General features: G+C 44.9%; 1 long non-coding RNA gene across 1 annotated transcript in view; it reads left to right on the forward strand.

Moving 5' to 3' along the window:
* The first annotated feature begins 8,506 nt into the window (after positions 1-8,506).
* LOC115082142 overlaps positions 8,507-26,822 on the forward strand; it is a 32,669-nt gene continuing 14,353 nt past the window's right edge. The window contains exon 1 of the long non-coding RNA XR_003854086.1: positions 8,507-8,628. This is a non-coding gene — a long non-coding RNA (uncharacterized LOC115082142). The remainder of the gene's footprint in view (positions 8,629-26,822) is intronic.

Genomic DNA, 26,822 nt, shown 5'->3' on the forward strand with positions numbered 1-26,822 from the left:
TTTTCCTGTCTTTGTTAGAAGCCACGCCATATATTTAACGTGCAAAACAAATTGTGACTTGTTTGCATAAAAACCAGTTTATGTGCATAAGTCAGCATGATTTAAAATATGCATGCATAATTGAAATCATCAGGTTGCCAAAACCTCCATCAGTTCACCCAGACCTTGTCCAGGTCACTGAGACTCTCCTTCTTGTTCACTCTGGACTCCTCCCAGTTCACCCAGACCTCCCACCCAACTAATAGTAAACAATCGATGAGTCTGATATCAATTACATTAGATAATTAGCAGATCTAAAATTACACAAATAAGTTGCCAAATGTACACGCATAAGTTTTTAAAATAGCAAATTGCACACATAGGGCCGGATTTTAAAAGCCCTGCGCGCGTAAATCCAGCCGGATTTACGCGCGCAGGGCACTCGTGCGCCGGAGCGCCTATTTTGCATAGGCCGCCAGCGCGCACACAGCCCCGGGACGCACATAAGTCCCGGGGGCTTCGTAAAAGGGGTGGGGAGGGGCGTGTCCGGGCTCAGGGGTGTTCAGGGCGGGACCGGGCATGGCTGAGGCCTCCGGACCAGGCCCCGGGTCGGGTGATGGCGCGCCAGCAGCCTGCTGCGCGCGCAGATTTACGCCTGCTTTTGGCAAGCGTAAATCTGCCAACATAGGTAGGGGGGTTTAGATAGGGCCAGGGGGGTCGGTTAGGTAGGGGAAGGGAGGGGAAGGTGAGGGGAGGTGGAAGGAAAGTTCCCTCCGAGGCCGTTCCGATTTCGGAGCGGCCTTGGAGGGAACAGGCAGGGCGCGCAGGCTCGGCGCGCGCAAGTTGCACAAATGTGCACTCCCTTGCGCGCGCCGACCCGGATTTTATAAGATACGCGCGGCTACGCGCGTATCTTATAAAATCCAGCGTACTTTTGTTCGCGCCCGCGTAAATTTAAAATCTACCCGATAACTCTTGACCCTGCCCCAGAATGGTCCTAAACTGTCCCTTTTTTTTTAGGAGACTGAAAATATGCATGTGATTTTCATGTTTATAAAATAATAGCAGGCAAAAGCAAGAATGTGATAACCCCAACGAACAGTGATTATCAAACAGTATGCAGAGGTAGGGTAAAAGCTTCCGATTGTCCGCCAATATTTTATTCATGTATAATCATTTATTAAGCTTCTCCATAATGCATCACAGGACATTCTAGTTTCTGTATTAGTTCAATGGTCCCTGATACGGACCATGTTTCGAAACAAATTTGTCAGGAGGGACCTTTACATCAAAGCTTCTGAATGTTATATGGAACCAAAACTGAAACACATTTTTATAGTCAACTATTTGATTCCTTACAAGAATCCACCCAATTTAATAAGCCGTCTACATGCGTTCACAAGTCCCGATGCGGGAATATCTCTAGCCACTGTGGTAGGAGGGGAGAATTAGATTTACCTGCCCGTAAGGCTCATGTATAGTGGGGAAACAGAGTCTTTGGAGTTCAGAAATTCCAGGTTTCACAAGCCTTCCAGGATTTGCTAAGTGGACCTTTCTGTTGTTATATGTAGTAGTGGTGTATAATAGTTTAATATATATACCTAGTATAGTAGTGGTATAATTGCACAATTGTTTGCTTGGGAGCCATTTAGTATACTTTTGGCTCTAAGTGAAAAAAAAACAACTTATTAAGGAAGGACAGAGAGGTCAGAAAAGGGGGAGGAGTAGCTCTTTATGTCAAAAACATTATCCAAGCAACTGAACTGCAAGGAATGAGGGGTAAAGAAGAAGCATTATGGGCCATCCTTAAAAATGAGGATAGTGCATCCATTGTTACTGGAGTGGTTTACAGGTCTCCGACTCAAACAGAAGAACTAGACAGAGATCTGGTCGAAGACATCCAAAAGGTGGGAAAGAAGGGAGAAGAGTTGATTGTTGGGAGATTTTAATCTGCCATAAATAGACTGGAGGATTCCTTCTGTGGAATCTACCAGAAGTAGAGAGATAGTGGAGGCACTGCAAGGGGCTCTGTTCAAACAAATGGTAATGGAACCTGCGAGGGAGGATGTGATATTCGACTTAGGGAAAATGTTTCTTATGTCTGGAAGGATGCTTACCTCAGTAACAGTGATCATCAAAATGGTATGGTTTGATATCGCAAATAGGATACGGAAAAGTCACACGAAGACCTGGATTTTGGAATTTCAAAAAACAGACTTTGTCAAAATGGGGATGTACCGGAGGCAGGCCCAGCATGACCGGGTGTGCCATCCGTGCAATTGCATGGAGTGGCACACCCAGGGAGGTGGCGGATTGGCTGGTTGGGAGGTTGGCAGCGGCGGACAGAGAGAATGCCGCCGCCGGAAGACGATATGAGCTTATATCCTCTTCTGGTGGCTGAAGAAACAGAGAGATGCCTGTGCTACCTCAGGGGGGGGGGGGGGGCGACATGGCAGTGTTGGGGTGGCAAGGGTGAGTGCGGTGGCATGGGGACCAGAGGGAACTGTATGCCCAGGGCGGCAGAGACAGCTAGCGACGGCCCTGCCTGGAGTTAGAACTAGAAGACTGGAAGAAAAAGAGATAGGTGGAACAACAGTGGACCAGACTAAAAGGAGCAATTGCAAAGGCAACAAATCTATATTTTAGAAAAGTAAACAAAGTAAGAGACATAAAAAACCAATCTGGTTCTCAAAGGAGTGGCTGATAAAAGAAAAGAAAAATGAACAGCATTCAGGAAATATAAAGGCTTACAAATGAAGAACACAGGGAAGAATATCTGGCAAAACTCAGAGAGGAGAAGAAAAATCAAGAAAGCTAAAAGTCATGCAGAAGAAAGGACTGCCATAGAGGTAAAGAAAGGTGACAAAACATTTTCAGATATATCAGAGAAAGGAAGAAAGGTCAGAAGTGGTATAGTAAAATTGAAAGGTGACAAAGATCAATGTGTGGACAGAGATGAACAAATGGCCGAAAGACTAAACAAATACTTCGGTTCGGTGTTAAGGACATAAGGACATAAGAAATTGCCATACTGGGCCAGACCAAGGGTCCATCAAGCCCAGCATCCTGTTCCAACTGTGGCCAAACCAGGCCATAAGAACCTGGCAAGTACCCAAACACCAAGAAGATCCCATGCTACTGATGCGAGTAGCAGAGGCCATTCCCTAAGTCCGATGATTAATAGTAGTCAATGGACTTCTCCTCCAAGAGCCCATCCAAACCTTTTCCAAACCTAGCCACACCAACTGCACCAACCATATCCTCTGGCAACAATTCCAGAACCTAGCCATACGCTAGTTAGCTAAAGAAGATCCTGGAGAAGGACCGTCACTAGTTACTAAGACTGTGGATGGGGGTGGAGTAGACAAAACTCCATTTACAGAAGAACAATGTATGGGAAGAGCGAAGAAAACTGAAAGGTGGACAAGGTCAAGGGGCCGGATGAGGTCAACCCATGATACTGAAGAGCACAGGATGTGCTGTGGATCCGGCTGAAGGATCTGTTCAATAGATCCCTGGAAATGGGAGGGGTGCCATAAGATTGGAGAAGAGCAGTGTGATCTCACTTCAGAAGAGTGGGAGCAGAGAGGAGGCTGGAAACCCACAGGCCGGTTAGCCTCACCTCAGTGGTGGGAAAATTAATGGGAAACTCTGCTGAAGGAAAGGATAGTGAACTATCTACAATCCGGTGGGTTGCTCAATCCGAGGCAACATGAATTTACCAGGGGAAGGTCCTGCCAGATGAATCTGATTGATTTTTTGAATAGGTAACTAGAGTATTGGATCAGGGAAGAGCGCTATGATGCAATTTACTTGGATTTTAGTAAAGCTTTTGATACGGACCCACATAGAAAATTCAAGAATAAAATGAGAAGGTCAGGAGTGAGCGCCAAGGTAGTGGCATTGATTACAAACTGGTTGAAAGATAGAAGACAATGTGTGACGGCAAATGAACCTACTCTGAAGAGAGAACAGTGTTAAGTGCAGTTGCCACAGGGGATTGGTGTTGGGACCGGTTCCATTCAATATCTTTGTGAGCAACATTGCAGAAGGGATAGAAGGTTAAGTTTGTCTATTTGTGGATGATACTAAGATCTGAAACAGAGTGGACATGCCGGAAGAAGTAAGAGAATGAGACATGATTTAAGGAAGCTTCAACAGTGGTTGAAGATATGGCAGCTGGGATTCAATGCCAAGAAGTGCAGAATCATGCATCTTGGGTGCAGTAATCCAAAGAGCTGTATCTGATGGAGGGTGAAGGGCTGTTATTTACAGAGTAGGAGAGAAACCTTGGGGTGATAATTTCTAGTGATCTGAAGACAGCAAACAATGCAACAAAGTGATAGCTAAAGCTAGAAGAATGGTGGGCTGCATAGAGGAATAACCAGTAAGAAAAAGGAGGTGATAATCACCTTGTACAGGTTCTTGGTGAGGCCTCACCTGGAATATTGGAGACCATATCTCAAAAGGGACAGAGATAGGATGGAGGTGGCCCAGAGAAGGGTGACCCAAAATCGTGAAGGGTCTCAAATGACTTATGAGGAGAGGTTGAAGGACCTAAATATGTATACCCTAGAGGAGAGGAGGTGCACCGGAGATATGATACAGATCTTCCGATACCTGAAAGGTTTTAATGATGTACAATCAACGACAAACCTTTCGGCTGGAAAGAAATCTGTAGAACTAGGGGTCATGAATGAACTCCAGGGAAGGACAAACTCAGAATCAATGTCAGGAAATATTTATTTATGGAGAGGGTTGATGGATGCCGGAATGACCTTCACAGAGGAGGTGATAAAGCCAAAAAACAGTAAAAAGGTTTCACAGGGGCATGGGATATAAACACTGTGGATCCCTGAAGGCTAAGGATGGGAATGAAGAAAAGAGTGCAAGGGGGTAACTTGCTGGTGTGGCAGTTACTACCCATAACCAATATGCCTTCATACTGCTTGATGCAACTCCATCATTGATCTCTGCTTCAATGGCAGGGGAAAAGAGGATAGGGAAATTAGATTCAGACAGCAACCAACAAGGACATGAATTGTACAGTCTGGGAAAACAAATAAGCATGGGAGGTAACTTGCTGATGCAGCATTTACTACACCTTAACCAATAAGCCCAATACTTTTTGATGCACCGCCAACATTGCTCTCTGCTTCAAGGTAAGAGGTAATGAGGAATTGGATGGTGACTCTGTATGGAGGCAGTACACACTAACATAAGCTGCCTGGGCAGACTGGATGGTCCTTTTGGTCCTTTTCTACCATCATTTCTATGTTTCTATCTCATGTCGGGGAAAAAAAGGGGCGGAATGTGGGTAGTAGAACATTGGTGTTCTGAGGCGGGGCAAGATATATGCGCACAAGTAGCTGCTTGCCTGGGTGTGCCATCCAGGTATATTTCAGTGCAAAGTTACTTTTGCTATGGATGAGGTGTAAGTACATGATAACTATATCCAGGCATTGCTGTAGTATTTGAGGGGGTTAAACTGGAAGGAATGCAGGCTAAAGAACCAGGGGAGTTTGGAGGACCCAGCTTTAGACTGGGCAGACTGGTGGATAAACTGGTGAAACTAGCCATGGTGTGGACACGTGTTTGTTAGAAAATTCCCTCACTTGCTCGGCTCACAGTTGTAGGCGCACACTTGTAAAATTAGAAATACACACACAAACGCCAGGGCTATTTTATAACATGCGCACGTATGTGAGCCAGGATATATAATTACCGAATATCTGGCTCTGTGCCCATACAAGAAATGCAAGATCCCAATAAAAAGTCCTGTATGCCACAATATACAAATACACAAAACAGGAACACAAACTCCATGTCAACAAAAGGGCGCACATATTAATTAATAGCAAAGTAAACATTGTAAAGGGTATCAGCAAGCCGGAAAACTAAGACCACCTCTTGGGTGGGTGCCTGGATGTCTCAATCATCCATGCAAGAGAAAGCAGAAAAAGTGTTCAAAGAAAACAAAGATATTTTTTGTAATTTAAATTGCATGTAACAGCACCCAGTGTAGATTGACCCTAGCGTAAAGAAAAACACAAATTCTTAGTAAATATTCTTATTAAATATGCAGCGTTCAGATAAAGCGGACACTGTAGCAGGTAAAGCAAAACCCCCCCGACGTCAGCTGGTGTTTCGGTTTCCCTGCATCAGGCGGGACTTATCTGGCAAGGAAGGTTTCCTTTACGATTCAGCACGCTTTGGTAGGATCACCCGATCTCCGTCTTCGGTTATAAAAAGCGGCATGAAACTGATCGATCCTATAGTAGCATTTAAAAGTTGTCCAAGTCTGCCTCCACCATTAGGGCCTGCAGGTCTGGGATCTCATTGCCCAAACTGCGAGCATTTGTAGTCAGAGCTTTCCAATTTTTCTCTCTTGATTTGAGTGTACTTCCTAGGCTCATTTTCTGCTGATTGTTTTTGTTATTATCTGCTCCCACTACCTGTATTGTTGGGGGTGACTTGTCAGTTTATTGGCCATCATCTGCCACCCCCATTCTCCAGTTTAAATGCCTATTAATATATGACCTGAATTTCTCACTTAGCATCCTCCTTCCAACTACAGACAATGTAGGCCACCCTTACCATAGAGCCTTTACTGCTCCATACATGACTCCAGCCTCCAATGCAGCCAAACCAAAACCACACACACACACACACTATAAAAATACCGTATTTTGCGGTCCATAAGACGCACTTTTTTCCCCCCAAAAGTGGGGGAAAAATGTCTGTGTGTCTCATGAAGGACAGGGGGCGGGGGCATAGTTACCTCTTCAACTGAGCTGTGAGCAATCGCTCATACATTTTGGAGCATTGCTCACATACATTTTTCTTTGTGCTATATACAGAAAGGGCGTGCTAAATACTGGCGCTCAAAAATTGTTCGTTAAACTTGTTGTTATCACGAAAAAAAATGTGCACGCCTACTCACTCTTTAGAGGATTGCACTGGTGGAGGGTGGGGGAAAGGGGGGCAAATGGAAGCATTGGCCTTTGGGCATCAGACATCTTCAGTATGGCACTTTCCTTTTTTACTGATATAACTTAAAAAAAGTCCTGGCCTTTATTTTATGACCTTATCTATCTTTTCTCTGCTTGAACCTTTGCGACTGGTGCTGACTACCTTCCATAATTCTCTCAGCCTTCCCAGATATTCTTTCCTTGGAAACAGATAAGGGAAGTCATCTTGTGGAGGAAAAATAATATCAAAGAGAAAAATAACCCAGACTATATCTATATATATATTTTTTAATGTTATATGATATGTCCTAGAGAAAAGTGTATTTTACGCTACACACCTTTTGCACTGTAGATCAAGGCGACGTTAGCATTCAGTTATTGTAAGTATTTTCCCTGTCCCCACAGGACTCACGATCAAGTTTGAGCAGTTGTAACACCACAATCATTTATTGCACTTGGAAAGAAGTTAAGTTTTATGAGAAACGCAGACCTTTTTTTTTTTCTGAATTAAAATCTGTTACAACAAATAGTAATTATAACTTACATTTTATATAGAAAATCCCCCCCCCCCCCCAAATAATTTAAAATAAACTAAACCTGCTAGATATAAAAAAAAAACCAAAACCATACAGTGGTGCATGCTGGTGTGCCTGGGCTTAAGAGTAGAAAAAAAATACAGAGGCATTCAGATATTTCTTGCCCTAAAGGTCGCATATGTTGTGGATGAGCTTCAGGCTGCTGCACTGCATACTCCATGACAAACAGCTTGAGAGAGTTGTTCCTCTTGGCACGTTAGGAAAAAAAAAAAAAAAGAAACCTAGCAAAACAAATAAAAATGCTCTCATTCACAATTTCCTAGAGACTTTTTTTTTTATTTGGGGGGGGGGGGGGGATGGCTGTTAATTGAAACTTTTGTCTATATTATTAGACAATAAAATTGACAGCAACTGCTCCCTGGTGCCCGTCAATATTAAAAAAGAGAATAAAGGGCTCCAGGCAAAGGTGAAGTAATCGAATACAGTGAGCGCTGCCGTCAGATATTTTTGATACCCGAGTTGCCTGATATTTCTAACAATGCCTCCTTATGACTGGAAAATGTTATCGCTGCGGCTGAATCGATAGCAAATGCTAAGGCTCCGTGGAAACCCCGCAATTACAAAATCAAGCCGGAAGGTTAATACCTGGGACTGGCAGAGATAGAAACAATTTCTATTGTCATACCTTTCTGACAAGCGAACGCCAGGAACAAGTGTCCACACCTTGCAGGGCTCTCAGCAGAGGAGCGCAGGGGGGGAAAAAAAAAAAGAGTGATTGGGAGCCAGGCTCAAGTCAAATCGCCTGTCAGGCCAGCTTTGACGTGAGATTACTTCTGCTTTATGCATCTATTAACCTTGATCTCCTAGCATTTGTTTTAATGTTCTGTGGAGGAGCGGCCTCACCGGGGGCGGGCCTGCAGCAGCGAAGGAAGACAGGCAGAACGGGTGGGCGAACCCTCTCCCCCCCCACCCCCTCTCACCGCAGGTGCTCGTTTCCTTGCAGGGCTCCTTCCCTTCCCCCTCCCCCACCCCGGCCTGCACTGCAGAGGCCACTGAACTCTGCTTTCCAATGTAAGGGGAAAGACTTGAGGACCTGACGATTTCTAGCACCGCAGGCGAGGCTTGTTGACACTGCGCAAGAAGTAAGCACAGAATTCTCCCTTTCCGGGTGATTTTATGAAGCTAGCTTAAAGGGAAAAAAAAAAAAAAAAGCCTGCGGGTGTTTTTTGCTCTTCGGTGGGAATATGAACTGCAATCACATGATCACTTGAAATCTCACGACACCGCCCAGGTTTTTTCTTAACATCTTAACCAGGAAAACAGTGCTTGTTAGTGAACACATCAGATAGTGGGGGTATTATTATAAAAATCCTGCCTTTATATTATAATCGTATAATAGGTGAAAAACACAGTACGGTAATTTGCTCCAGTAGCATGATTTCCTGCATAGACAATAATATACATGGGCTCAATTTGGAAAAGTTTTAAACAGGGTAATTTTGGGAGTAAGCCAGATAAAACCTCAGCTTTTAAACATGCCCCACTCATCAATCTGCTAAATTGTTTTTAAACTGAGGGGAGGGGAGGGGGATGTTGTGGCTTAGCCAGTTAGTGCTGATTTTCCACCTTATCCTGCCAAGCTTATTATACATGCAGGCCAACTGCAGTCACATAAAGCCCTAGATCTAGTCATACAAATCGTGCCTGGATTTAGGGAGATTTTCAGCTGGAAATCTTTACAGTGATGATTTCTGCTGAAAGTTTGGCTATAGAAAACTGATTGAAAATATCTGGTTACCGTATCTGGGACTCTTGGGGAAATGGGAACCGTCTCTATGTATTTTGTTTATTATAGGGCTCCTTCATTTTTAGTTTTTGACTGTTCTTTATTTTCCTGGAATTTATCAGGGGTTTACTATGCCAAGAACAAAACAGGAGGAAAATCAGTTTGGGGGAAAAAAAAAGACTAATTTTTCCAGTTACAATATAGGAATTTATTTGGTGGACGGAAAGAAGCCAGGACAATAAAACAATATTAAGTAGATTCTCCCACCCACCCACTCAGTAGCATGCCCATCCCTATCCCTTGCTAGGCATGCCCCCCTCTCACCGCCCTGCAACCCCAGGCTGAGAATCTCCCACTACCCACCCCTCCCTGCACTGCCCCAGCATTCATCCTTACTGACTGGTGGCACCAGGCTTCTCCTCTTTTCTTCTGCAGTATGCTTAGGGGCCTGATGTTAAAAACCATTTACTCAGAGTATATGCACTTTGCTCAAGTTAAGTGGGGCTTTTGAAGAATACTGCAGAAGATGCCATGGCATTGTCCATAGGTTTACTCACGTAGTGCACTTTGCATGGGGAAATGGCTTTTGAAAATTGCTACAACAATAGTTAACATTTACACACCTAACTCCTTTTGAAAACTGCCCCCTTTCTGAGGCTCGCGTGCTCTGCTTCACTGCACTTCTGCTTTGGTGCAGGGTCAGGGAGCCTGCTGGGAAGTGCTTCTAGTGGATAGGGTCAGCTTCAATGCATTTTTTATGGCATCAGACAACAGGCACTTTGTCTGCTTGAGGGGTAGAGAAGTAGGACTTGCAACTCGGCATGGGCGGCACTGGAGGGTGAATGGTTTCACAGGGGCAGGGGAACAGGACTTGAAACTCTGCATGTGCTTTGGCCCACAACTGGCTTGGAGGCCTTGAAACCCTGCATTTGCAGTACTGCAACAGCTTTCTAATCAGCCTAAATTAGAGTGAATATCGGTTTTAAACTGATTGTTATCTTTGGAAAAATCCAGGAATTTATGGGTGGGAAATCAGTTTAAATTGAAAACTAAGGATCCTATTTATTTTGCTAGAATGTTTCACCCCCTTTCATAGAATGCCTAGGGCAACTAACAGATTAAACAGATAAAATGAAAAATACAATCACATGAAATAATACAAAACGATAAAATAAAACAGCCAATAAAACATAAATACAAATCTCATAAAATGCACAATGATGTATGTTCCTTCTGCATCTCTAACTCATAAGCATATTTTCCACAAGCATATTCTACATTATCCTGGGGTATACAGATTGTGAGTCTCTAGCAGAATCTGACAAGCTACTAAAAAGATTAGTGAATATCTTTCCAGAATGCTGAAGAGGTCAAAGAACAGACAACATTCCAAATCTATTCTCTGGGTCACATTCAGAAAGTGTGTGGTGAGAATAAGAAATATTTATAAAATTCCATTGAAATGAATGGAATGAGGTGATTTGTTATTAAAGACAACAATGACCTTTCTAAAAATAAAATGTGGAGCACTCCATTCAAATGAGCAATAAATCATATTAAGGAGTAAAGATGTTGGATTAAAACATTCTTAAAAAATGGCACGGGGCCATCCATTGCTCCTACCATGTGACAGGGGCCAACCCAATGGCCACCGTTAGCCCCTGTTACATGGTAAGGGCAAAGGGCCATTGGCGCCATTTGATTAGTGGCAGCCGAGGGCCCGAGAGGGGGAGATCGCTCCCGGGACCCCGCTGGACCACCAGGGACTTCGGTAAGTCTTGGGGAGGTTCGGGAGGGTAGGAGGGTTTGCAATTAATTCAATTTGAAGGGTTGGGTGGGTTGGGTTGGTTTTTTTAATGTGCCCCCCCCCCCCCGAAATACGATAAGAAAACCACACAAAATTTCATGGGTTTTCTTACATTTCGTCCCCCCCCCGAAATGCGACAAATAGGAAATAGTGTCTCTATTTCCTATTTTGTCGCAAACGAATCCACATCCCTATTAAGGAGGTCTATGTAGTAAACCTTGCTAAATTATGACGCTCAGGGGAAGGACCTTCCAAATTATAGGAGTGAAATTTCAAAAGGTTACATGTGAAAAAAAATATAGGCACATAGGTGCAGTATTTACATGCAATTTATATTTTATAAAACATGCCTGATAATATGTATATTTTCATGGTGTGGTAGCTCACACCATCAGTGGGTTAGGTACAGTCAGAGGAAACCACAATTAGTCTTTGAGTATGCTTCCAAAACAAAATGTCAGCAAACCAAGAGGAAACACTACAGCAGTTCCCCACTTCAAAACAGGCAGTAAACGACAGCAAAACACTTCAGCAGTTCCCCTGTTAGCCTCAGGTACTTCACAGTTGTTAAACAGAGAAAATAATTACACAGAGAAAAGTCTTTAAACAACATTTAGACGGAAGTGGTCTTACATATGCTGGAAACTCCATTAGCTCCCCCACCCATCTAACCTTTCAGGGCCTCAGCTTTTATCCTCTGGGAAAGGGCTCTTCCCTTTACCCAGGATTCCCTGCAGCTCTCTATCTTAAGGGGGACCAGGCTGGATAAACAGTGCCTTGTATTTTAAGGTAGACTGAGGGCGTTTCCTATACAGTCCTTCACATACCCTCCTTCTCAGCTCAGCCTTGCCAGGATGAGCATTTGCCTATAAAAGGGACACTCTCTTGATAGGAAATCAGCATTTGCATTCTCCTTTCCTGCCCTGTGTCGGATCTTGTAGTTGAAAGGTTACCAAGGCCAGGAACTACCGCATCACTCTTACATTGTATCCTTGTTCCTATTGTCTATGCTGTCTCAGCAGGTAGTAGTGCAAGGCCTCCTTCTCGACAGTTGAGTACCATCTCTCAAGTGGCATCAGCATCCAGTCATTGTAGCCATAGTATGTTCTTGGCCATCCTTCTTCTGGGCCAAGATGGCCCCCAAGCAGACCTCTGAGGCATTGGTTTGTACTGTGAAGGATTCAGTGAAGTCCTGGCTAGCCAGGACAACTTCAGAACATATCGCCTCCTTCAGGGCTTCTCTACATCCTCCAACCACTGGTCCTTCTCTGGTACTTTCTTACCACTAAACCTTGTGAGAGGCTCCCCTTCTCTGAATAGTTAGGGATAAACCTCCTATAATATCATGTAAGGCCTAAAAACACCCTCACTTTTGCCTTTGTTTGCAGGACTGACACCTGGGTGATTGCCTTGATCTTTCTGTGGATGAAACTTCCCCTCCCCAGGATATAGCCAAGATACTGGACCTCTTGCCCACCTAGCACGCACTTCTTGGGATTAACTGTCAGCCCTGATTTCTTCAGACTGATTAATTCAGCCTGGAGTTGGCTAAGATGTGTCTTCCAGTCGTGGCTGTAGATCACAATGTCATCTAGGTAAGCAGCTGCATACACTTGCAGGCGGTCAACCAATCATTGAAACTGGGCAGTGGGCCATGAAGGCCAAACGGGAATACAAGGAACCTGCAACATATTCAGGGGGTGTAGAAAATGCAGTCTTTTTTTTCACCACAGGGCATGAGATGGCCACCTGCCAATAGCCCTTTGGTAAGATAAAGGGTAGAGATGAACTGGAATGACCCCAACGCTCAATCAGTTTACCCACTTGTGGTATCAGATAGGAGTCAAGTTTTAAGTTTGTTAACCTGTTTGAAATCAATACAGAACCTGATGCCATCTGGATTCAATACCAATAAGATGGATGAGGAACAGTAGCTGTTGGACTCCTCTATTATGCCGAGGTGCAGCATCTCCTTCACTTCGGCCTTGATGACACAGTGCCTGGGCTCGAGGATCCAATAAGGTTGTTGGCATACTACCACCTCCAGGAGACATAATAATATGTTATACGACCTGAGTATGACCAGGCAAGTTCGAGAATATCTCTTTGTTCTTTTTTACCAACTGCTTAAAGTCAGTGGTCTGTAGAGTAGGACAGCTCTTCTCTGAAGGTATTTGTGCTTGGTCCAGTTTTCAGCCTGACCTCTGGGCCAAATTCTCTTTCCTCAACCATGCTACACTCTTGCAGCTCCCATTTCTTCAGGAGGTTTATGTGGTAGGTTTTGGTCTTCTTTTGCTTATCTGGCTGAGCTATCAAGTAGCCCATGAGTCCTGTTTTCACCAGGACTTCCTAGGGTCCTTGCCAATGGGCTAATAGCTTACTTTCTGACTATGGCAGGAGAGCAAGTACCTGTCCCCTGGTTGGAATATTTGCTGGACCATGGAGCGATTATAAACTCAAGCTTGAGAATTCTGAGCCTTTTCCAGACACTGATGAGCTGCTTCACCAGCCTTCGTTAGGTGATCTTGTACTCTGAGAACATAGTCCACTATGCTCTGCCCAGGATTCACTTCCTCTTCCCAGGTCTCATGAGCTACCTCCAGAATTCCTCTTGGTCTCCTTCTGTATAGTAATTCAAATGGAGAGAACACCATTGAGCTTTGTGGTACTTTGCGGATTGCCAACAGCATGTAAGGTAGAAGTATATCTCAGTTGTTCCCATCTTTGTTCACAAACTTTTTAACATCATTTTGAGCGTTTGATTGAAGCGCTTGACCAGGCCATCCGTCTGTGAGTAATATACCAAAGTCCAGAGAGTCTTTACTTTGAACAAGGTGCAGAGTTGTGTTTCATGACCTTAGAGATAAAAGGAGTGTCCTGATCCATCAGGATCTCCTTGGGTAGCCCAAGTTGTGAGAAAACCTCTATTAGGGTGGTCGCTACCATCAGGGTCTTCATATTCCTTAAGGGCACTGACTACGGATACCTGGTAGCATAATCCAGCATGACGAAGATGTATTTATTTCCTCAGGGTCGTTCTCTCTAGTGGCCCCACAAGATCCATGCCCACCCTTTCAAAGAGGGTCTCGATGATAAGCATTGGTATTAGTGGTACTGCATTGGCTATCTCCACTCTGGTTTTCCCTTCTGGGCACAGCCACTTCCAGGCAGTGTCCTTAAACCAGAGGAACAGGTTCCTAGGATTCTCTTTCCTCCTGTAGAGTTCCATGTCAAAATCACTGTCCATATACTTATGGGGTAAGCCCCACTTGCCCTAGAATCACTCTGCCTTGACTTCCAGGCAGTCCCATCCGAATTAGCTGTTTGATAGTAGAGATGTGCAGTCGTTTATCACGAATTAGGCAATTTCGTTGTAATTGCCTAATTCGTGGTGGTTCGGGGGCCCCGAAACCCGAAAAGGATTTTCCCCGAACTTCGGGGAAATTTCGTTTTTCGGGTTTGCATGGGGAGAGGGGCACATTTTTTTTTAAATTAAAAACCACCCCAAACATTTAAATTAACTATAATACAACCCCCCCCCCCCATCCCCATCCCCCCCCAAGACTTACGAACATCCCTGGTGGTCCAGCGGGGTCCCGGGTGCCATTTGTTCCTCCGTGCCCATGTGCGCCTTTGCCAGGCCTTGCTCAAAATGGTGCCGAATAGCCTCTGAACTACCAAGTCACAGGGGCTACCGGCGCCATTGGTCAGCCCCTGTCACATGGCCATCGGCGCCATCTTGTGCTCCTATCATGTCACAGGAGCTGACCAATGGCGCCGAAAGCCTCTGTGACATAGTATGGGCAAAGGCTATCGGCGCCATTTTGATTACTGGCAGCCGACAACGAAATCGCTCCCGGACCCCCCGCTGGACCCCCAGGGATTATTGGCAAGCCTTGACTAAATCTCTTCTAAGTACATTTTCATTCAGCTAAAAGTACATGCAGTTTTCATTCTACATTTATTGTAGTTTAATTCTACATTCATTGAATAATCCATAGGATATTCACATATAAGTGCACTTTAAGTAAATGGCCTTTTAAAATTGCTACAATAGTATGTTATATTTACACATGTAACTCCTTTTTAAAATTACCTCCATAGAGTGGACACATATCTTATACCATGGTTTTGGATGACATTGTGCTTAAATATTGGCTGGATTTGTGGCAGCTAAAAAGTAGGCTTTTTGCATGCCAATTAGATGTTCTACTAAAAATGGACCCTAAATAGCAATGATTCATTAAAAAGTAATCCACATTTTTTACTGCATGGTATAGTACAAAGTGTTAGTGAAGAATTATAATGGAAGTTGAATAAGTTTATGTTTTTCCTAATACCCATAATAACAATTGTCTACAGTTCAAGGAGCATCCTTAACAAGGGCTCAAAAACTTTAAAAAGTTGTTAAGTCTGCTTGGGTCTAAAACCTTTTCCTTCTTAAATTTCTACGTGTTCTATGAAAGGTAGCCAAGTTTCAAATAACGCAAGATATTCTAAGATTAAGATTTAGGATTTTGACATCTCGTTAATCTGGGCTGAATCTCACCTATACTTAGCAACAATAAATCATGATCTGGAAAGCCACGAAGGGTCATTGTAATGAGTATAGATGGTTTCATCCTTATTGACTGTCTAGAAAAGAGGAAAATAAAAAATATTTTTATAGGTCTTGGGTGAAATGAAAGAGGCCTCAAGAAATGGTCTGGAAAATGGAAACGTACCCTCTTTATGGTCAGCTCAAGGCAAGTTAGTTTTGTGTGTCTGATTTGACAGATGACCTGTTAGTCTATCAAGTATAAAACAAACTTTCTGAAAGACTGAGAACACTGGAAGCATCCAGCAAAAGATAATCTGTTGGATATTTTCTTTTCTTTTTTTTAATTAAATCAAACTACCTCCTTAAAAGACAGGAGGATTTCTGTGCTTTTTTTTTTTAGCACTTATAAAATATTCTGCAATACATTTGGCAGTGTTATATATTAACAGCAAGTTGTCAATCTTAAATAGATTTCTTTAAAAATATGGATCATTTAAAAATCATTCCCTCCCTTCAGCCTTTAATATAGTGAAAGCTCCAAAAGATAAGCAGTATTGCTAATTTTGTATGAAATTGGAGCATTGCCATAAGTGAATACTGCATTGTGTCAATTCAAGCATGAGAGAGTAAAGCAAAGTTTGGGGCCATTGACACTGAGAACTGACAATGACAAATTTTAATTAGATTATCAATGTGATGGCAGAAAAAATTGTCCCGAATCAAGTAGCACTTCAGTATCACATGAATTAGAATAGGCCAAGAGGTCAAACAGTATTGAGGGCAACTTTCAGACTGTGTGAAGATAGGCAAAGTCTGTAGGCACTACTTTCCCTCATGTTTTACATCCATTTTCAAAGGGAAAACAAACAAAAATCCGGGGTCGGCGCACGCAAGGGGGTGCACATTTGTGCACCTTGTGTGCGCCGAGCCCTGCGTGCGCTGCCCGTTCCCTCCGAGGCAGCTCCAAATTGGAGTGCCCTCGGAGGGAACTTTACATTGGCCTCCCCCCACCTTCCCCTACCTAACCCACCCCCCAGCCTTATGTACACCCCTGTACCTTTATCGTGAAAGTTACGCCTGCTCCAAGCAGGCGTAAACTCGCGAGCGCGATCAGCCGCTGCCGCGCGATTCCCCAGCCCGGGAGCGATTTCGGAGGCCTCGGCCATGCCCCCGAAACTCCCCCGGCCTGGCACCACGCCCCGACACGCCCCCCAGAACACCCCAAACGTCATGCCGCCCCCTGACACGCCCCCCTAGCAAAGCCCCGGGACTTACGCTCGTCCCGGGGCTTGGGCGCACCACCGAGCCTATGCAAAATAGGCTCGGCGTGCGCAGGGGGTTTTGAAAGGGTTACATGCATAACTTATGCGCGTAACCCTTTTAAAATCTACCTGAGAGAGAATACCCCCTGCCCCTCCCCCCATACACTGTTCATACGCTTCTTATGTTGGAAAAGGTCAATGAATAACTTTTTGCTGGAATTTTTTCCTAAGTCTCAAACTTGTGTATGTCAAGCCCATTGCAGTTTGCTGTATATTATGTTATACTATGTCATTTTAACTTATCATGAATAAGGTAGAATCTTCTAACCCCACTAATATGTTTCATCCAATTATATTTTCTGTTCTGTATTAATAAATAACAATCCAGGCCCAGGATATCTAAATGTTTATCGTACCTGTGTCCATAATACAACTCTTTTGCAAAAAGTGAACTACATGTACAGTAATCTGGCTTAAAAGGCCTTTTAAAAATGTACACTGAACTCTTACTGCGGTCTAGAAAGAGAAGACAAATAAATCAGTATTCAGAAGAAAATATCATGTCTTTTAGATTATGTAGAGGATAGCTATATATTTCACATTTCATCCCTGAAACTCTTATTTCTATTTTCCATTGGCAGGCTGTGCCCTTCTAACAACAGAAAATATTTCTCCTCTTGTGCTTGCATTGATGCTTTGTTAGGAAGTTAAATAAATGAAAACATACCCTGCAGGGATTTTCAGCACAAGGTTCCAATTTATTCCTGTTTCAAGTGGTTAAATCCACAGCAGCATCTGACAATATGTCAAGAACGTAACATGGCCTGACCCGAGCTGAGCTGCTGCCATTATACCTGCAAGGTGTTGGAAAGGAAGATTTTAAAGTCAAACTACCTTTTCTCTCACACTTGATACTTCTGTAGCAAAATGGGAAACTATTTTGTGTTTGAGCTAGAGCCACTCCTGAGATGCCATATGCTGGAGAAGAGGCAGGGGCAGTAAGTTATGTTTCTATAGCCTTTTATTTGTTGTGTCTCTAAAGTCTTTTGTCTGTGTTTTATTTTAAAATCAGAATCCTGCCATTTGATGGATTGCATTTTCAGTTTCATAGGAGCCCATGCACTTAAAGCTTGATGTGCACGCTAAGGCAATTTAGCAGACATGCTAAAAATTGTGTGCTATGTATTAAAACCCTAGTCTGTGTAAATAATAATACAAAATCTGATGAGCTGAAAGCTCCCCTGGGCACTGCTGGCTGCGGATGTACTCTTTCTCTAGGGCTGCCTGCCCAGAGATCCATTGTTTTTGTTTTTTAGTATTATTTGTCTTCATGGTCCAGTGGAGCCTGAGGCTGTGAAGAGGCCCATGGCTAGTAGTAGCATAAGGATACGTTGAGATAAGAGGGCTGCATCTGATGAGAAGCAGAGATGTGCCTCTTCAGATTGTGCTTCCATTGGTAGAGAGAGACCAGGAGACATGAGCAGGGCTGTGTTTGAGCTGCCAGGAGCATTGAGCCGTGGTAGTGGAGTCAGCCGAGGGGAGTAAGAGGGAGTTTCCTGTAGTGCCGAGGAGGCAGCTCTTAAAGCACAGAGTGCATAAGTTACTTCAGAGTGCATAAATTGGAAAACAAAGAAAAAGATCCCAAAAAGATAGGGTTTAGGGGGTGAGGAGGAGAGGGAGGGGGGTTTAGGTATGGGAGTAGGGAAGTGCCCTCTCAGTCCGCTCCTAAATTGGCGATTTCATCGCCACACATACTTTTACAAAATTAGGCCCCACTGCGTGCGCCGTCCGCCCATGCATGCGTGGATCATAAAATCCAGCGCGCATGTGTGTGTGTCCCATGGATTATATAACATGTGCGCGCTGGCACGTGCATGTAATAAAATCGGCGAGTCCATGTGTGCGTGCCTACCTTTCAAAATCTACTCTTTAGGGTTTTCCCTGGTGAAAGAGCTCAGCACAAGTCTCGGTAGAGGCCGCTGGTATGGTAGCCTTTTCAGTGGTAAACAACATGATAATGAGCCTGATGTAGTAATACAAGGTTCTACTATGTCTAGCTTCTCCAGAATTTATTTGAACATCTTGAATAAATTTAAGGTTAACTAATTTTTTCTGAGATTATGTACATTTGTAGTAGGTGGAAGAGATGACTGGCCATAGGTAATTTTGTAGTAGACTCAGACAGCGTAAGTACTACATTTTGCCATGACATCATTAAAGCATGAATATCTCCTAGCAGAGAAGCTGGGAGAATGTTGATTGAGCTTGCTCTGAGTAGAAGCACTGTACCCAAACTCTGCTCAGGAAACCAAAAACCTAACTTTAATGTGCATTTTATTTTAATGAAGAAGCAGTAAAAGAAAAAACATTTACAAAGCACTTGTACGCATGAGTATTATTTGTCTTCATGGTCCTGTGGAGCCTGAGGCTGTGAGAGGGCCCATGGCTAGTAGTAGCATAAGGCTACGTTGAGAGAAGAGGGATGCCTCTGATAGAGGTGTGCATCCGTTTTCCACGTATTTGTAATCCACAACTTATTTTTTGCTATCTGTTAAATACGTGGGGAGGCGAAACGCATCACGACTCCCCACGTATTAAACAGATTCCTGTTTTATTCGGCCTCCTAAATAAAAATGTAAACCCCCCACCCTCCTGACCCCCCCAAGACTTACCAAACGCCCTGGTGGTCCAGCGGGGAGTCAGGAAGCCATCGCTGCACTCGTTGGCCGGTTTCATCACGGCGCCGATAGCCTGTGTCACAGGGGCTACCGGTGCCTTTGGTCAGTCCGTATCACATGGTCACCGGCACCATCTTGTGCTCCTACCATGTGACAGGGGCTGACCAATGGCACCGGTAGCCCCTGTGACATAGTATGGGCAAAGGCTATCGGCGCCAATTTGAGTCCTGGCGTCGGACGGCAGGTCACTCCGGGACCCCCGTTGGACCCACAGGGACCTTTGGCCAGCTTGGGGGGGCCTTCTGACCCCCACAAGACTTGCCAAAAGTCCAACAGGGGTCCGGGAGCGACCTCCTTGCACGCCGGCGTCCGATCCCTATACTCAAAATTGTGCCGATCGCTGTCATAGTGAGGGCAAAGGCGATCGGCGCCATCTTTAAAAATGGCGCCGGCCATCCAGTGCTCCTACCATGTGACTGGAGCCGGCCAATGGCATGGATACCCTGTCACATGGTAAGGGCAAAGGGCCATCAGCGCCATTTTTATTAGCGCAGCCGATGGCCCGAGAACGGGAGGTCGCTCTCGGGACTTCCGCTAGATCACCAGGTAATTGTAAAAAGGTTTTGGGGGGGTTCGGGGGGGTGGGGGAAGCTAAGGGGTCAATTTTAAAGGGTTGGGGTGGGGTTTTTTTTTTATCGGCTTGGGCCTCACTAAAAAAAAATTAGCGATGTGGATAGGAATCGGAACCGATTCCGATTCACATCTCTACCGATCAGATTTTTTTCTCCCTCCAGCCGAACCTGATCGTTAAAACGATCGGGCCACACGATTCACATCCCTAAATGGCAGTTGGACTCCTAGTGAGTGGGGACAAGAGGAGACATCAGAGGCCATTTTCGTCCCCTCCTTGTTAACATCGGGAACTGGGGAAACAGTCAGATACACTGTGCTGGAGATGGGATTGGAGAGAAGCTCGTATTACCGGAGATGTCTAAAATTGATTTGGTTAGACCCAGCCTTATTTCTTGGATACAATTTGGGAGGCCATACAAACACTGAATATAAATATTTCCAACCAATGGACCCAGTTTATGCTTACTTGGGGAATTTAGATTCTCGAATTGGGAACTTGGAAAAAGAAGGTAATGTGAATAAGAATAATATCGCCCAAATACAGCAGGACTTAGTAAATTATACCTTCAAACATCTTTGATGAAAGACAACCAGTTACTGTCCTACCAGATTGGAAAATATCATAAAAGGGAAAAATCTCCATTTTATAAACTTTCCTAAGGACCGTTTACTCCACCAAAAGAAATGAGGAAGAAGTATATGTTGGAAACCCTTAGAGTTCCAGAACAAGAACATAAGAAATTGCCATGCTGGGTCAGACCAAGGGTCCATCAAGCCCAGCATCCTGTTTCCAACAGAAGCCAAACCAGGCCACAGGAACCTGGCAATTACCCAAACACTAGGAAGATCCTATGCTACTGATGCAATTAATAGCAGTGGCTGTTCCCTAGCTAAACTTGATTAATAGCCGTTAATGGTCTTCTCCTCCAAGAACTTATCCAAACCTTTTTTGAACCCAGCTACACCAACTGCACTAACCACATCCTCTGGCAACAAATGCCAGAGCTTAATTTTTGCATTGAGTGAAAAAGGAATTTTCTCTGATTAGTCTTAAATGTGCTGCTTGCTAACTTCATGGAATGCCCCCTAGTTCTTTCTATTATTCAAAAGTGTAAATAACTGATTCACATCTACTCGATCAGACCTCTCATGATCTTAAAGACCTCTATCATATCCCACCTCAGCTGTCTCTTCTCCAAGCTGAACAGCCCTAACCTCTTCAGGCTTTCCTCATAGGGGAGCTGTTCCATCCCCTTTAATATTTTGGTTGCCCTTCTCTGTACCTTCTCCATCGAAACTATATCTTTTTTAGATGTGTCGACCAGAATTGTACACAGTATTCAAGGTGTGGTCTCACCATGTAGCGATATAGAGGCAATATGACATTTTCCATTTTATTAACCATTCCGTTCCTAATAATTCCTAACATTGTTTGCTTTTTGACTGCTGCAGCACACTGATCTGACAATTTTAAAGTATTATCCACTATGATGCGTGGATCTTTTTCCTGGGTGGTAGCTCCTAATATGGAACCTAACATCGTGTAACTACAGCAAGGGTTATGTTTCCCTATATGCAACACCTTGCACTTGTCCACATTAAATTTAATCTGCCATTTGGATGCCCAATCTTCCAGTCTTGCAAGGTCCTCCTGTAATGTATCATAATCCACTTGTGATTTAACTACTCTGAATAAGTTTGTATCATCTGCAAATCTGATAACCTCACTCATCATATTCCTTTCCAGATCATATATATATATATTGAAAATCTTGTAACTTCAAAAATTTATTATATTCTTTCCATTAAGAATAAGGTGTGCTCAGAGATGGACCATTGTCCTGGAGCAGTGGAGAACCACTTCCTGGTAGGGACCAGGAAGCACCTGCCCCCAGGGGGGCGGAGCACAGGAGGAGACAGAGGCTTGGATGAGTTTCACCACTGGAATCCCAAGGTCCCCCTGATGGAGCCTGTAGGGACCTGGGCCACTTGGACTTAGGTGGGCCTCCTGGACAGGTAGTAGAGAGGCATGCCCACAATCAGCAAGGGAGTACCGTCAGAGTTCACACTATTGGCCTGGAGAGGCAAGGAAGGCCCAAGCAGTGTAGACCAGGACTAGGCAAGGTATAGAGCCAGAATCAAGAGCCGTAGTCAATGGTAGCTGAGGTCAGAATGCAAGGATCAGTCAACAAGGCAGAGGTCAGACAAGGTCACAAGGCAGGCAGAGGTCAGGATGCAAGCAGCAGACAGGAAGGTCAAGGTCAGTACCAGAGACAGTCCTAGGGTACTATCTGGGAAGACAAACAGACAGACACAGGAACAGGAGGATGCTGGAACAAAGCAGCAACCTAACACACACAATACAATGCCATGCTGTGCTCAATGGTAATCCAGCCGGGCCATGGATCTCCAGCCACCGTGGACTTGAAAACTGGATAGAACGGTACAACTCAGGAGACAGTCAACAAGAGCAAGGTCTGGGGTGAGCAGCTGAACAGGATATCGATGTTCCAATTAGTGTGGATGTTCTTGGAATTCTCGAAGTGGGACCTTGAACCCACAGACTTGGAATCAAGCATTCTTGGTTTCATGGATGTGGAGGCTTGAACCCACAAGCCTTGAATTAATTCTTAGAAGTGCTAGTGTGGGGGCTTGAACCCATGAACTTAGGATCAAAGTCTTTTATTGAATATATGGAAGGATCAGAGTCTCTTCACCATAGACATTGCACCACATGCCAAGGCAAGGAAGCATAGGCAGGGACTTCCTAATATAGTTCCATCAATCAGGGCACGCCACAGAGCTAGGACCCACCCCTGGCCTTACAAGATGCTGGGCGGTCCGCGCGCGCACATAGTAGGGATGTGAATCGTTTTTGACGATTTAAAATATCATCCGATATATTTTAAATCGTCAAAAATCGTTAGAGCCACGATACAATACCAATTCCCCCCGATTTATCGTCAAAAAATCGTAAATCTGGGGAAGGGGGAGGGCGGGAAAACCGGCACACTAAAACACACTAAAACCCACCCCGACCCTTTAAAATAAATCCCCCACCATCCCGAACCCCCCCCAAATGCCTTAAATTACCTGGGGTCCAGCGGGGGTCCGGAACGACCTCCTGCAGTCGAATCGTGTTGTCTTCGGCCGGCGCCATTTTGCGCTGCCATTTTGAAAATGGCGCCGGCTGAAGACAACACGATTCGATTGCAGGAGGTCGTTCCGGACCCCCGCTGGACTCCCAGGTAATTTAAGGCATTTTGGGGGGGTTTGGGAGGGTGGGGGATTTATTTTAAAGGGTCGGGGTGGGTTTTAGGGTGTTTTAGTGTGCTGGTTTTCCCGCCCACCCCCTTCCCCAGATTTACGATTTTTTGACGATAAATCGGGGGAATTGGTATTGTATCGTGGCTCTAACGATTTTTGACGATTTAAAATATATCGGACGATATTTTAAATCGTCAAAAAACGATTCACATCCCTACTATGTGCGCGCGCGGACCGCCCAGCATCTTGTAAGGCCAGGGGTGGGTCCTAGCTCCGTGGCGTGCCCTGATTGATGGAACTATATTAGGAAGTCCCTGCGTATGCTTCCTTGCCTTGGCATGTGGTGCAATGTCTATGGTGAAGAGACTCTGATCCTTCCATATATTCAATAAAAGACTTTGATCCTAAGTTCATGGGTTCAAGCCCCCACACTAGCACTTCTAAGAATTAATTCAAGGCTTGTGGGTTCAAGCTTCCACTTTGCGCCGCCATTTTGCAAAATGGCGCCATTTGCAAAATGGCGCCAGCCGAAGACAACACGATTCGATTGCAGGAGGTCGTTCCGGACCCCCGCTGGACCCCCAGGTAATTTAAGGCATTTTGGGGGGGTTCGGGAGGGTGGGGGATTTATTTTAAAGGGTCGGGGTGGGTTTTAGGGTGTTTTAGTGTGCCAGTTCACGATTTTAACGATTTTCACGATATTTTAAAAACCCAAACGGCGACAATACGATTCCCTCCCCCTCCCAGCCGAAATCGATCGTTAAGACGATCGATGACACGATTCACATCTCTAGCACATAGGGGCATGGCCGACGCCACTGGAGACGCAGTACTCCGGCGTAAGGCCTGGTGCGCAGTGGAAGGCCCAGCGACCACCACCGCGGTACGCCGAGGCCTAGCGGAGCTCGCGGCTGCCGATGGGGAGGCCTACACATGACATGCAGAGGAGTTATCAAGATGAGCAGGCCCATGCATGGGCCGGGCACGGACGGGGCGCGCAAGATAAGGTGCCTTTAGATCCAAAAGGAATTCAAAATATAACACCTATTACTTCTCCGCAGTTAAACTTAACAGAAATCTTGGAAACGTCTCAGAAGGACTCTATTGTTCTTCACATTGGTAGTCTCGTTTCTGCTTGAAGCAGACAAGGAATGGATGTTAAAAATGTTTTTCTGGCATCATACAAAAATCTTTTTGGGGTATAAAGTTAATATTTTTCCAGATCTTTCTAGATCAATGCAAAAAAGAAGGAAATAGTTTCTGCTGTTAAGACCTAGGGGCATTGAGATAGGAGCTATGTTTTTGTTAAAGATTCCTTGTAAGTGCCTTGTAAAATATCTTGGTCTATCGTATATTTTTTTCTAACCAAATCAGCTTTTGGCTTTTCTTGCCGATAAAATGCCTTTAGTTGGTAGCTCCTTTCCAATCTCTGCTGAGTGAGTGTAAAATATGACACAAGTCCACTAGTGAAGTAATTGCACCCTGTACAACAATTCCTTTTTCCTATCTCAAATTGTTTTGGTACAATTTTTTTTTTCCTCAGGTTCTACCCTTGGATCCAATATTGTGGACTTTGGTTGAGATACCAATAGCTTGCCTTAGAATATATTTCTTTTTTCCTAGTATATATTTTTCTCTGTATATTTAAGTATGTACTTTACAATTTTTGGCTATTATATTGTATCTGTGATTTCAAATCAAGATGTGTAATTTCTTGAAAATAATTTATTAAATTTCAATAAAAAATACATTAAAAAAAACCAGCCAGTCGGTATCACGATATTCATTTCTAAGTGATATTAGTATTGCAGAGTTACTAAACCACAGGGAAACTAATAAACAAAGATATCAGCTGCTGCTCCACTTCTGTGCTGCCTACCTCGCTGGCTGTGGCAACTGGTCCCATTTACTCTGGGTCAGCATGAGCTGCAAACATAGTAAAGACATAAGAACATAAGAACATAAGAAAATGCCATACTGGGCTTGATGTGTTTTTTTTTTCATCGGGCCCGATTGCGGTTTTGTTTATCGACTGCGCCCGAGCCGATAAACAAAAAACCCACCCCGACCTTTTAAAACTAATACCTTAGCTTCCCCCACCCTCCCAACCCCCCAGGTACCTGGTGGTCCAGTGGGGGTCCCTGGAGTTATCTCCCACTCCCGGGCCGTCGGCTGCCACTAATCAAAATGGCGCCGATGGCCCTTTGCCCTTACCATGTGACAGGGTATCCGTGCCATTGGCCGGACCCTGTCACATGGTAGGAGCACTGGATGGCCCGCGCCATCTTGTGCTCCTACCATGTGACCGCGGCTGACCAATGGCACTGGTAGCCCCTGTGACATAGTAAGGGCAAAGGCTATCGGCGCCATTTTGATTACTGGCAGCCGATGGCCCGAGTGCAGGAGATCACTCCCGGACCCCCACTGGACCACCAGGGGCTTTTGGCAATTCTTGGGGACCCTTCTGACCCCCACAAGACTTGCCAAAAGTCCAGCGGGGGTCCGGGAGCGCCCGGATTTACGTGAGCAGGGCCTTGCGCGCTGGCGAGCCTATTTTCCATAGGCCACCGGCACGCGCAGAACCCCGGACGTGCGTAGGTCCCGGGGTTTTTGGAAGGGGGCGTGTCGGGGGTGGGGCCGAACGATGCGACATTTTGGGGGCGGGGCGTGACGTTTCGGGGGCGGGCCCGGGGGCATGGTTTCGGGCCGGGGCGTTCCGGGGGCGTGGCCGCGCCCTCCAGAACTGCCCCCGGGTCGGGTCTCGGCACGCCAGCAGCCCGCTGGCGCGTGTGGATTTACGTCTCCCTCCGGGAGGCGTAAATCCATGGATAAAGGTAGGGGGGGTTTAGATAGGGCCGGGGGGGTGGTTTAGGTAGAGGAAGGGAGGGGAAGGTGAGGGGAGGGCGAAAGAGAGTTCCCTCCGAGGCCGCTCCGATTTCGGAGCGGCCTCGGAGGGAACGGAGGCAGGCTGCGCGGCTCGGCGCGCACCAGCTGCCCAAAATCGGCAGCCTTGCGCGCGTCAATCCAGGATTTTAGAAGATACGCGCGGCTACGCGCGTATCTTATAAAATCCAGCATACTTTTGTTTGCGCCTGCTGCGCAAACAAAAGTACGCGATTGCGCAGTTTTAAAAAATCTACCCCCATATTTTTTGCCCAAAGAAAATGGCTTAACTATTTCTGAAGAAATGTTTGAATATGTTATTTTGGTCCATAAGGAATGCAAAGGAGATCAATAACGGTCTCCTTTGTGTCACCACCATTTCTTGTGAGGATTCAAGCAGCGTAGTTAAATCAGGTAATATTTGTTCCTCCATGTTTTCATGATTAGATTCAGTATATGGAAGGTAAAAATGCTTTTGTC

This window comes from Rhinatrema bivittatum, unplaced genomic scaffold (assembly GCF_901001135.1).
Source record: "Rhinatrema bivittatum unplaced genomic scaffold, aRhiBiv1.1, whole genome shotgun sequence".
NCBI lineage: Eukaryota > Metazoa > Chordata > Amphibia > Gymnophiona > Rhinatrematidae > Rhinatrema > Rhinatrema bivittatum.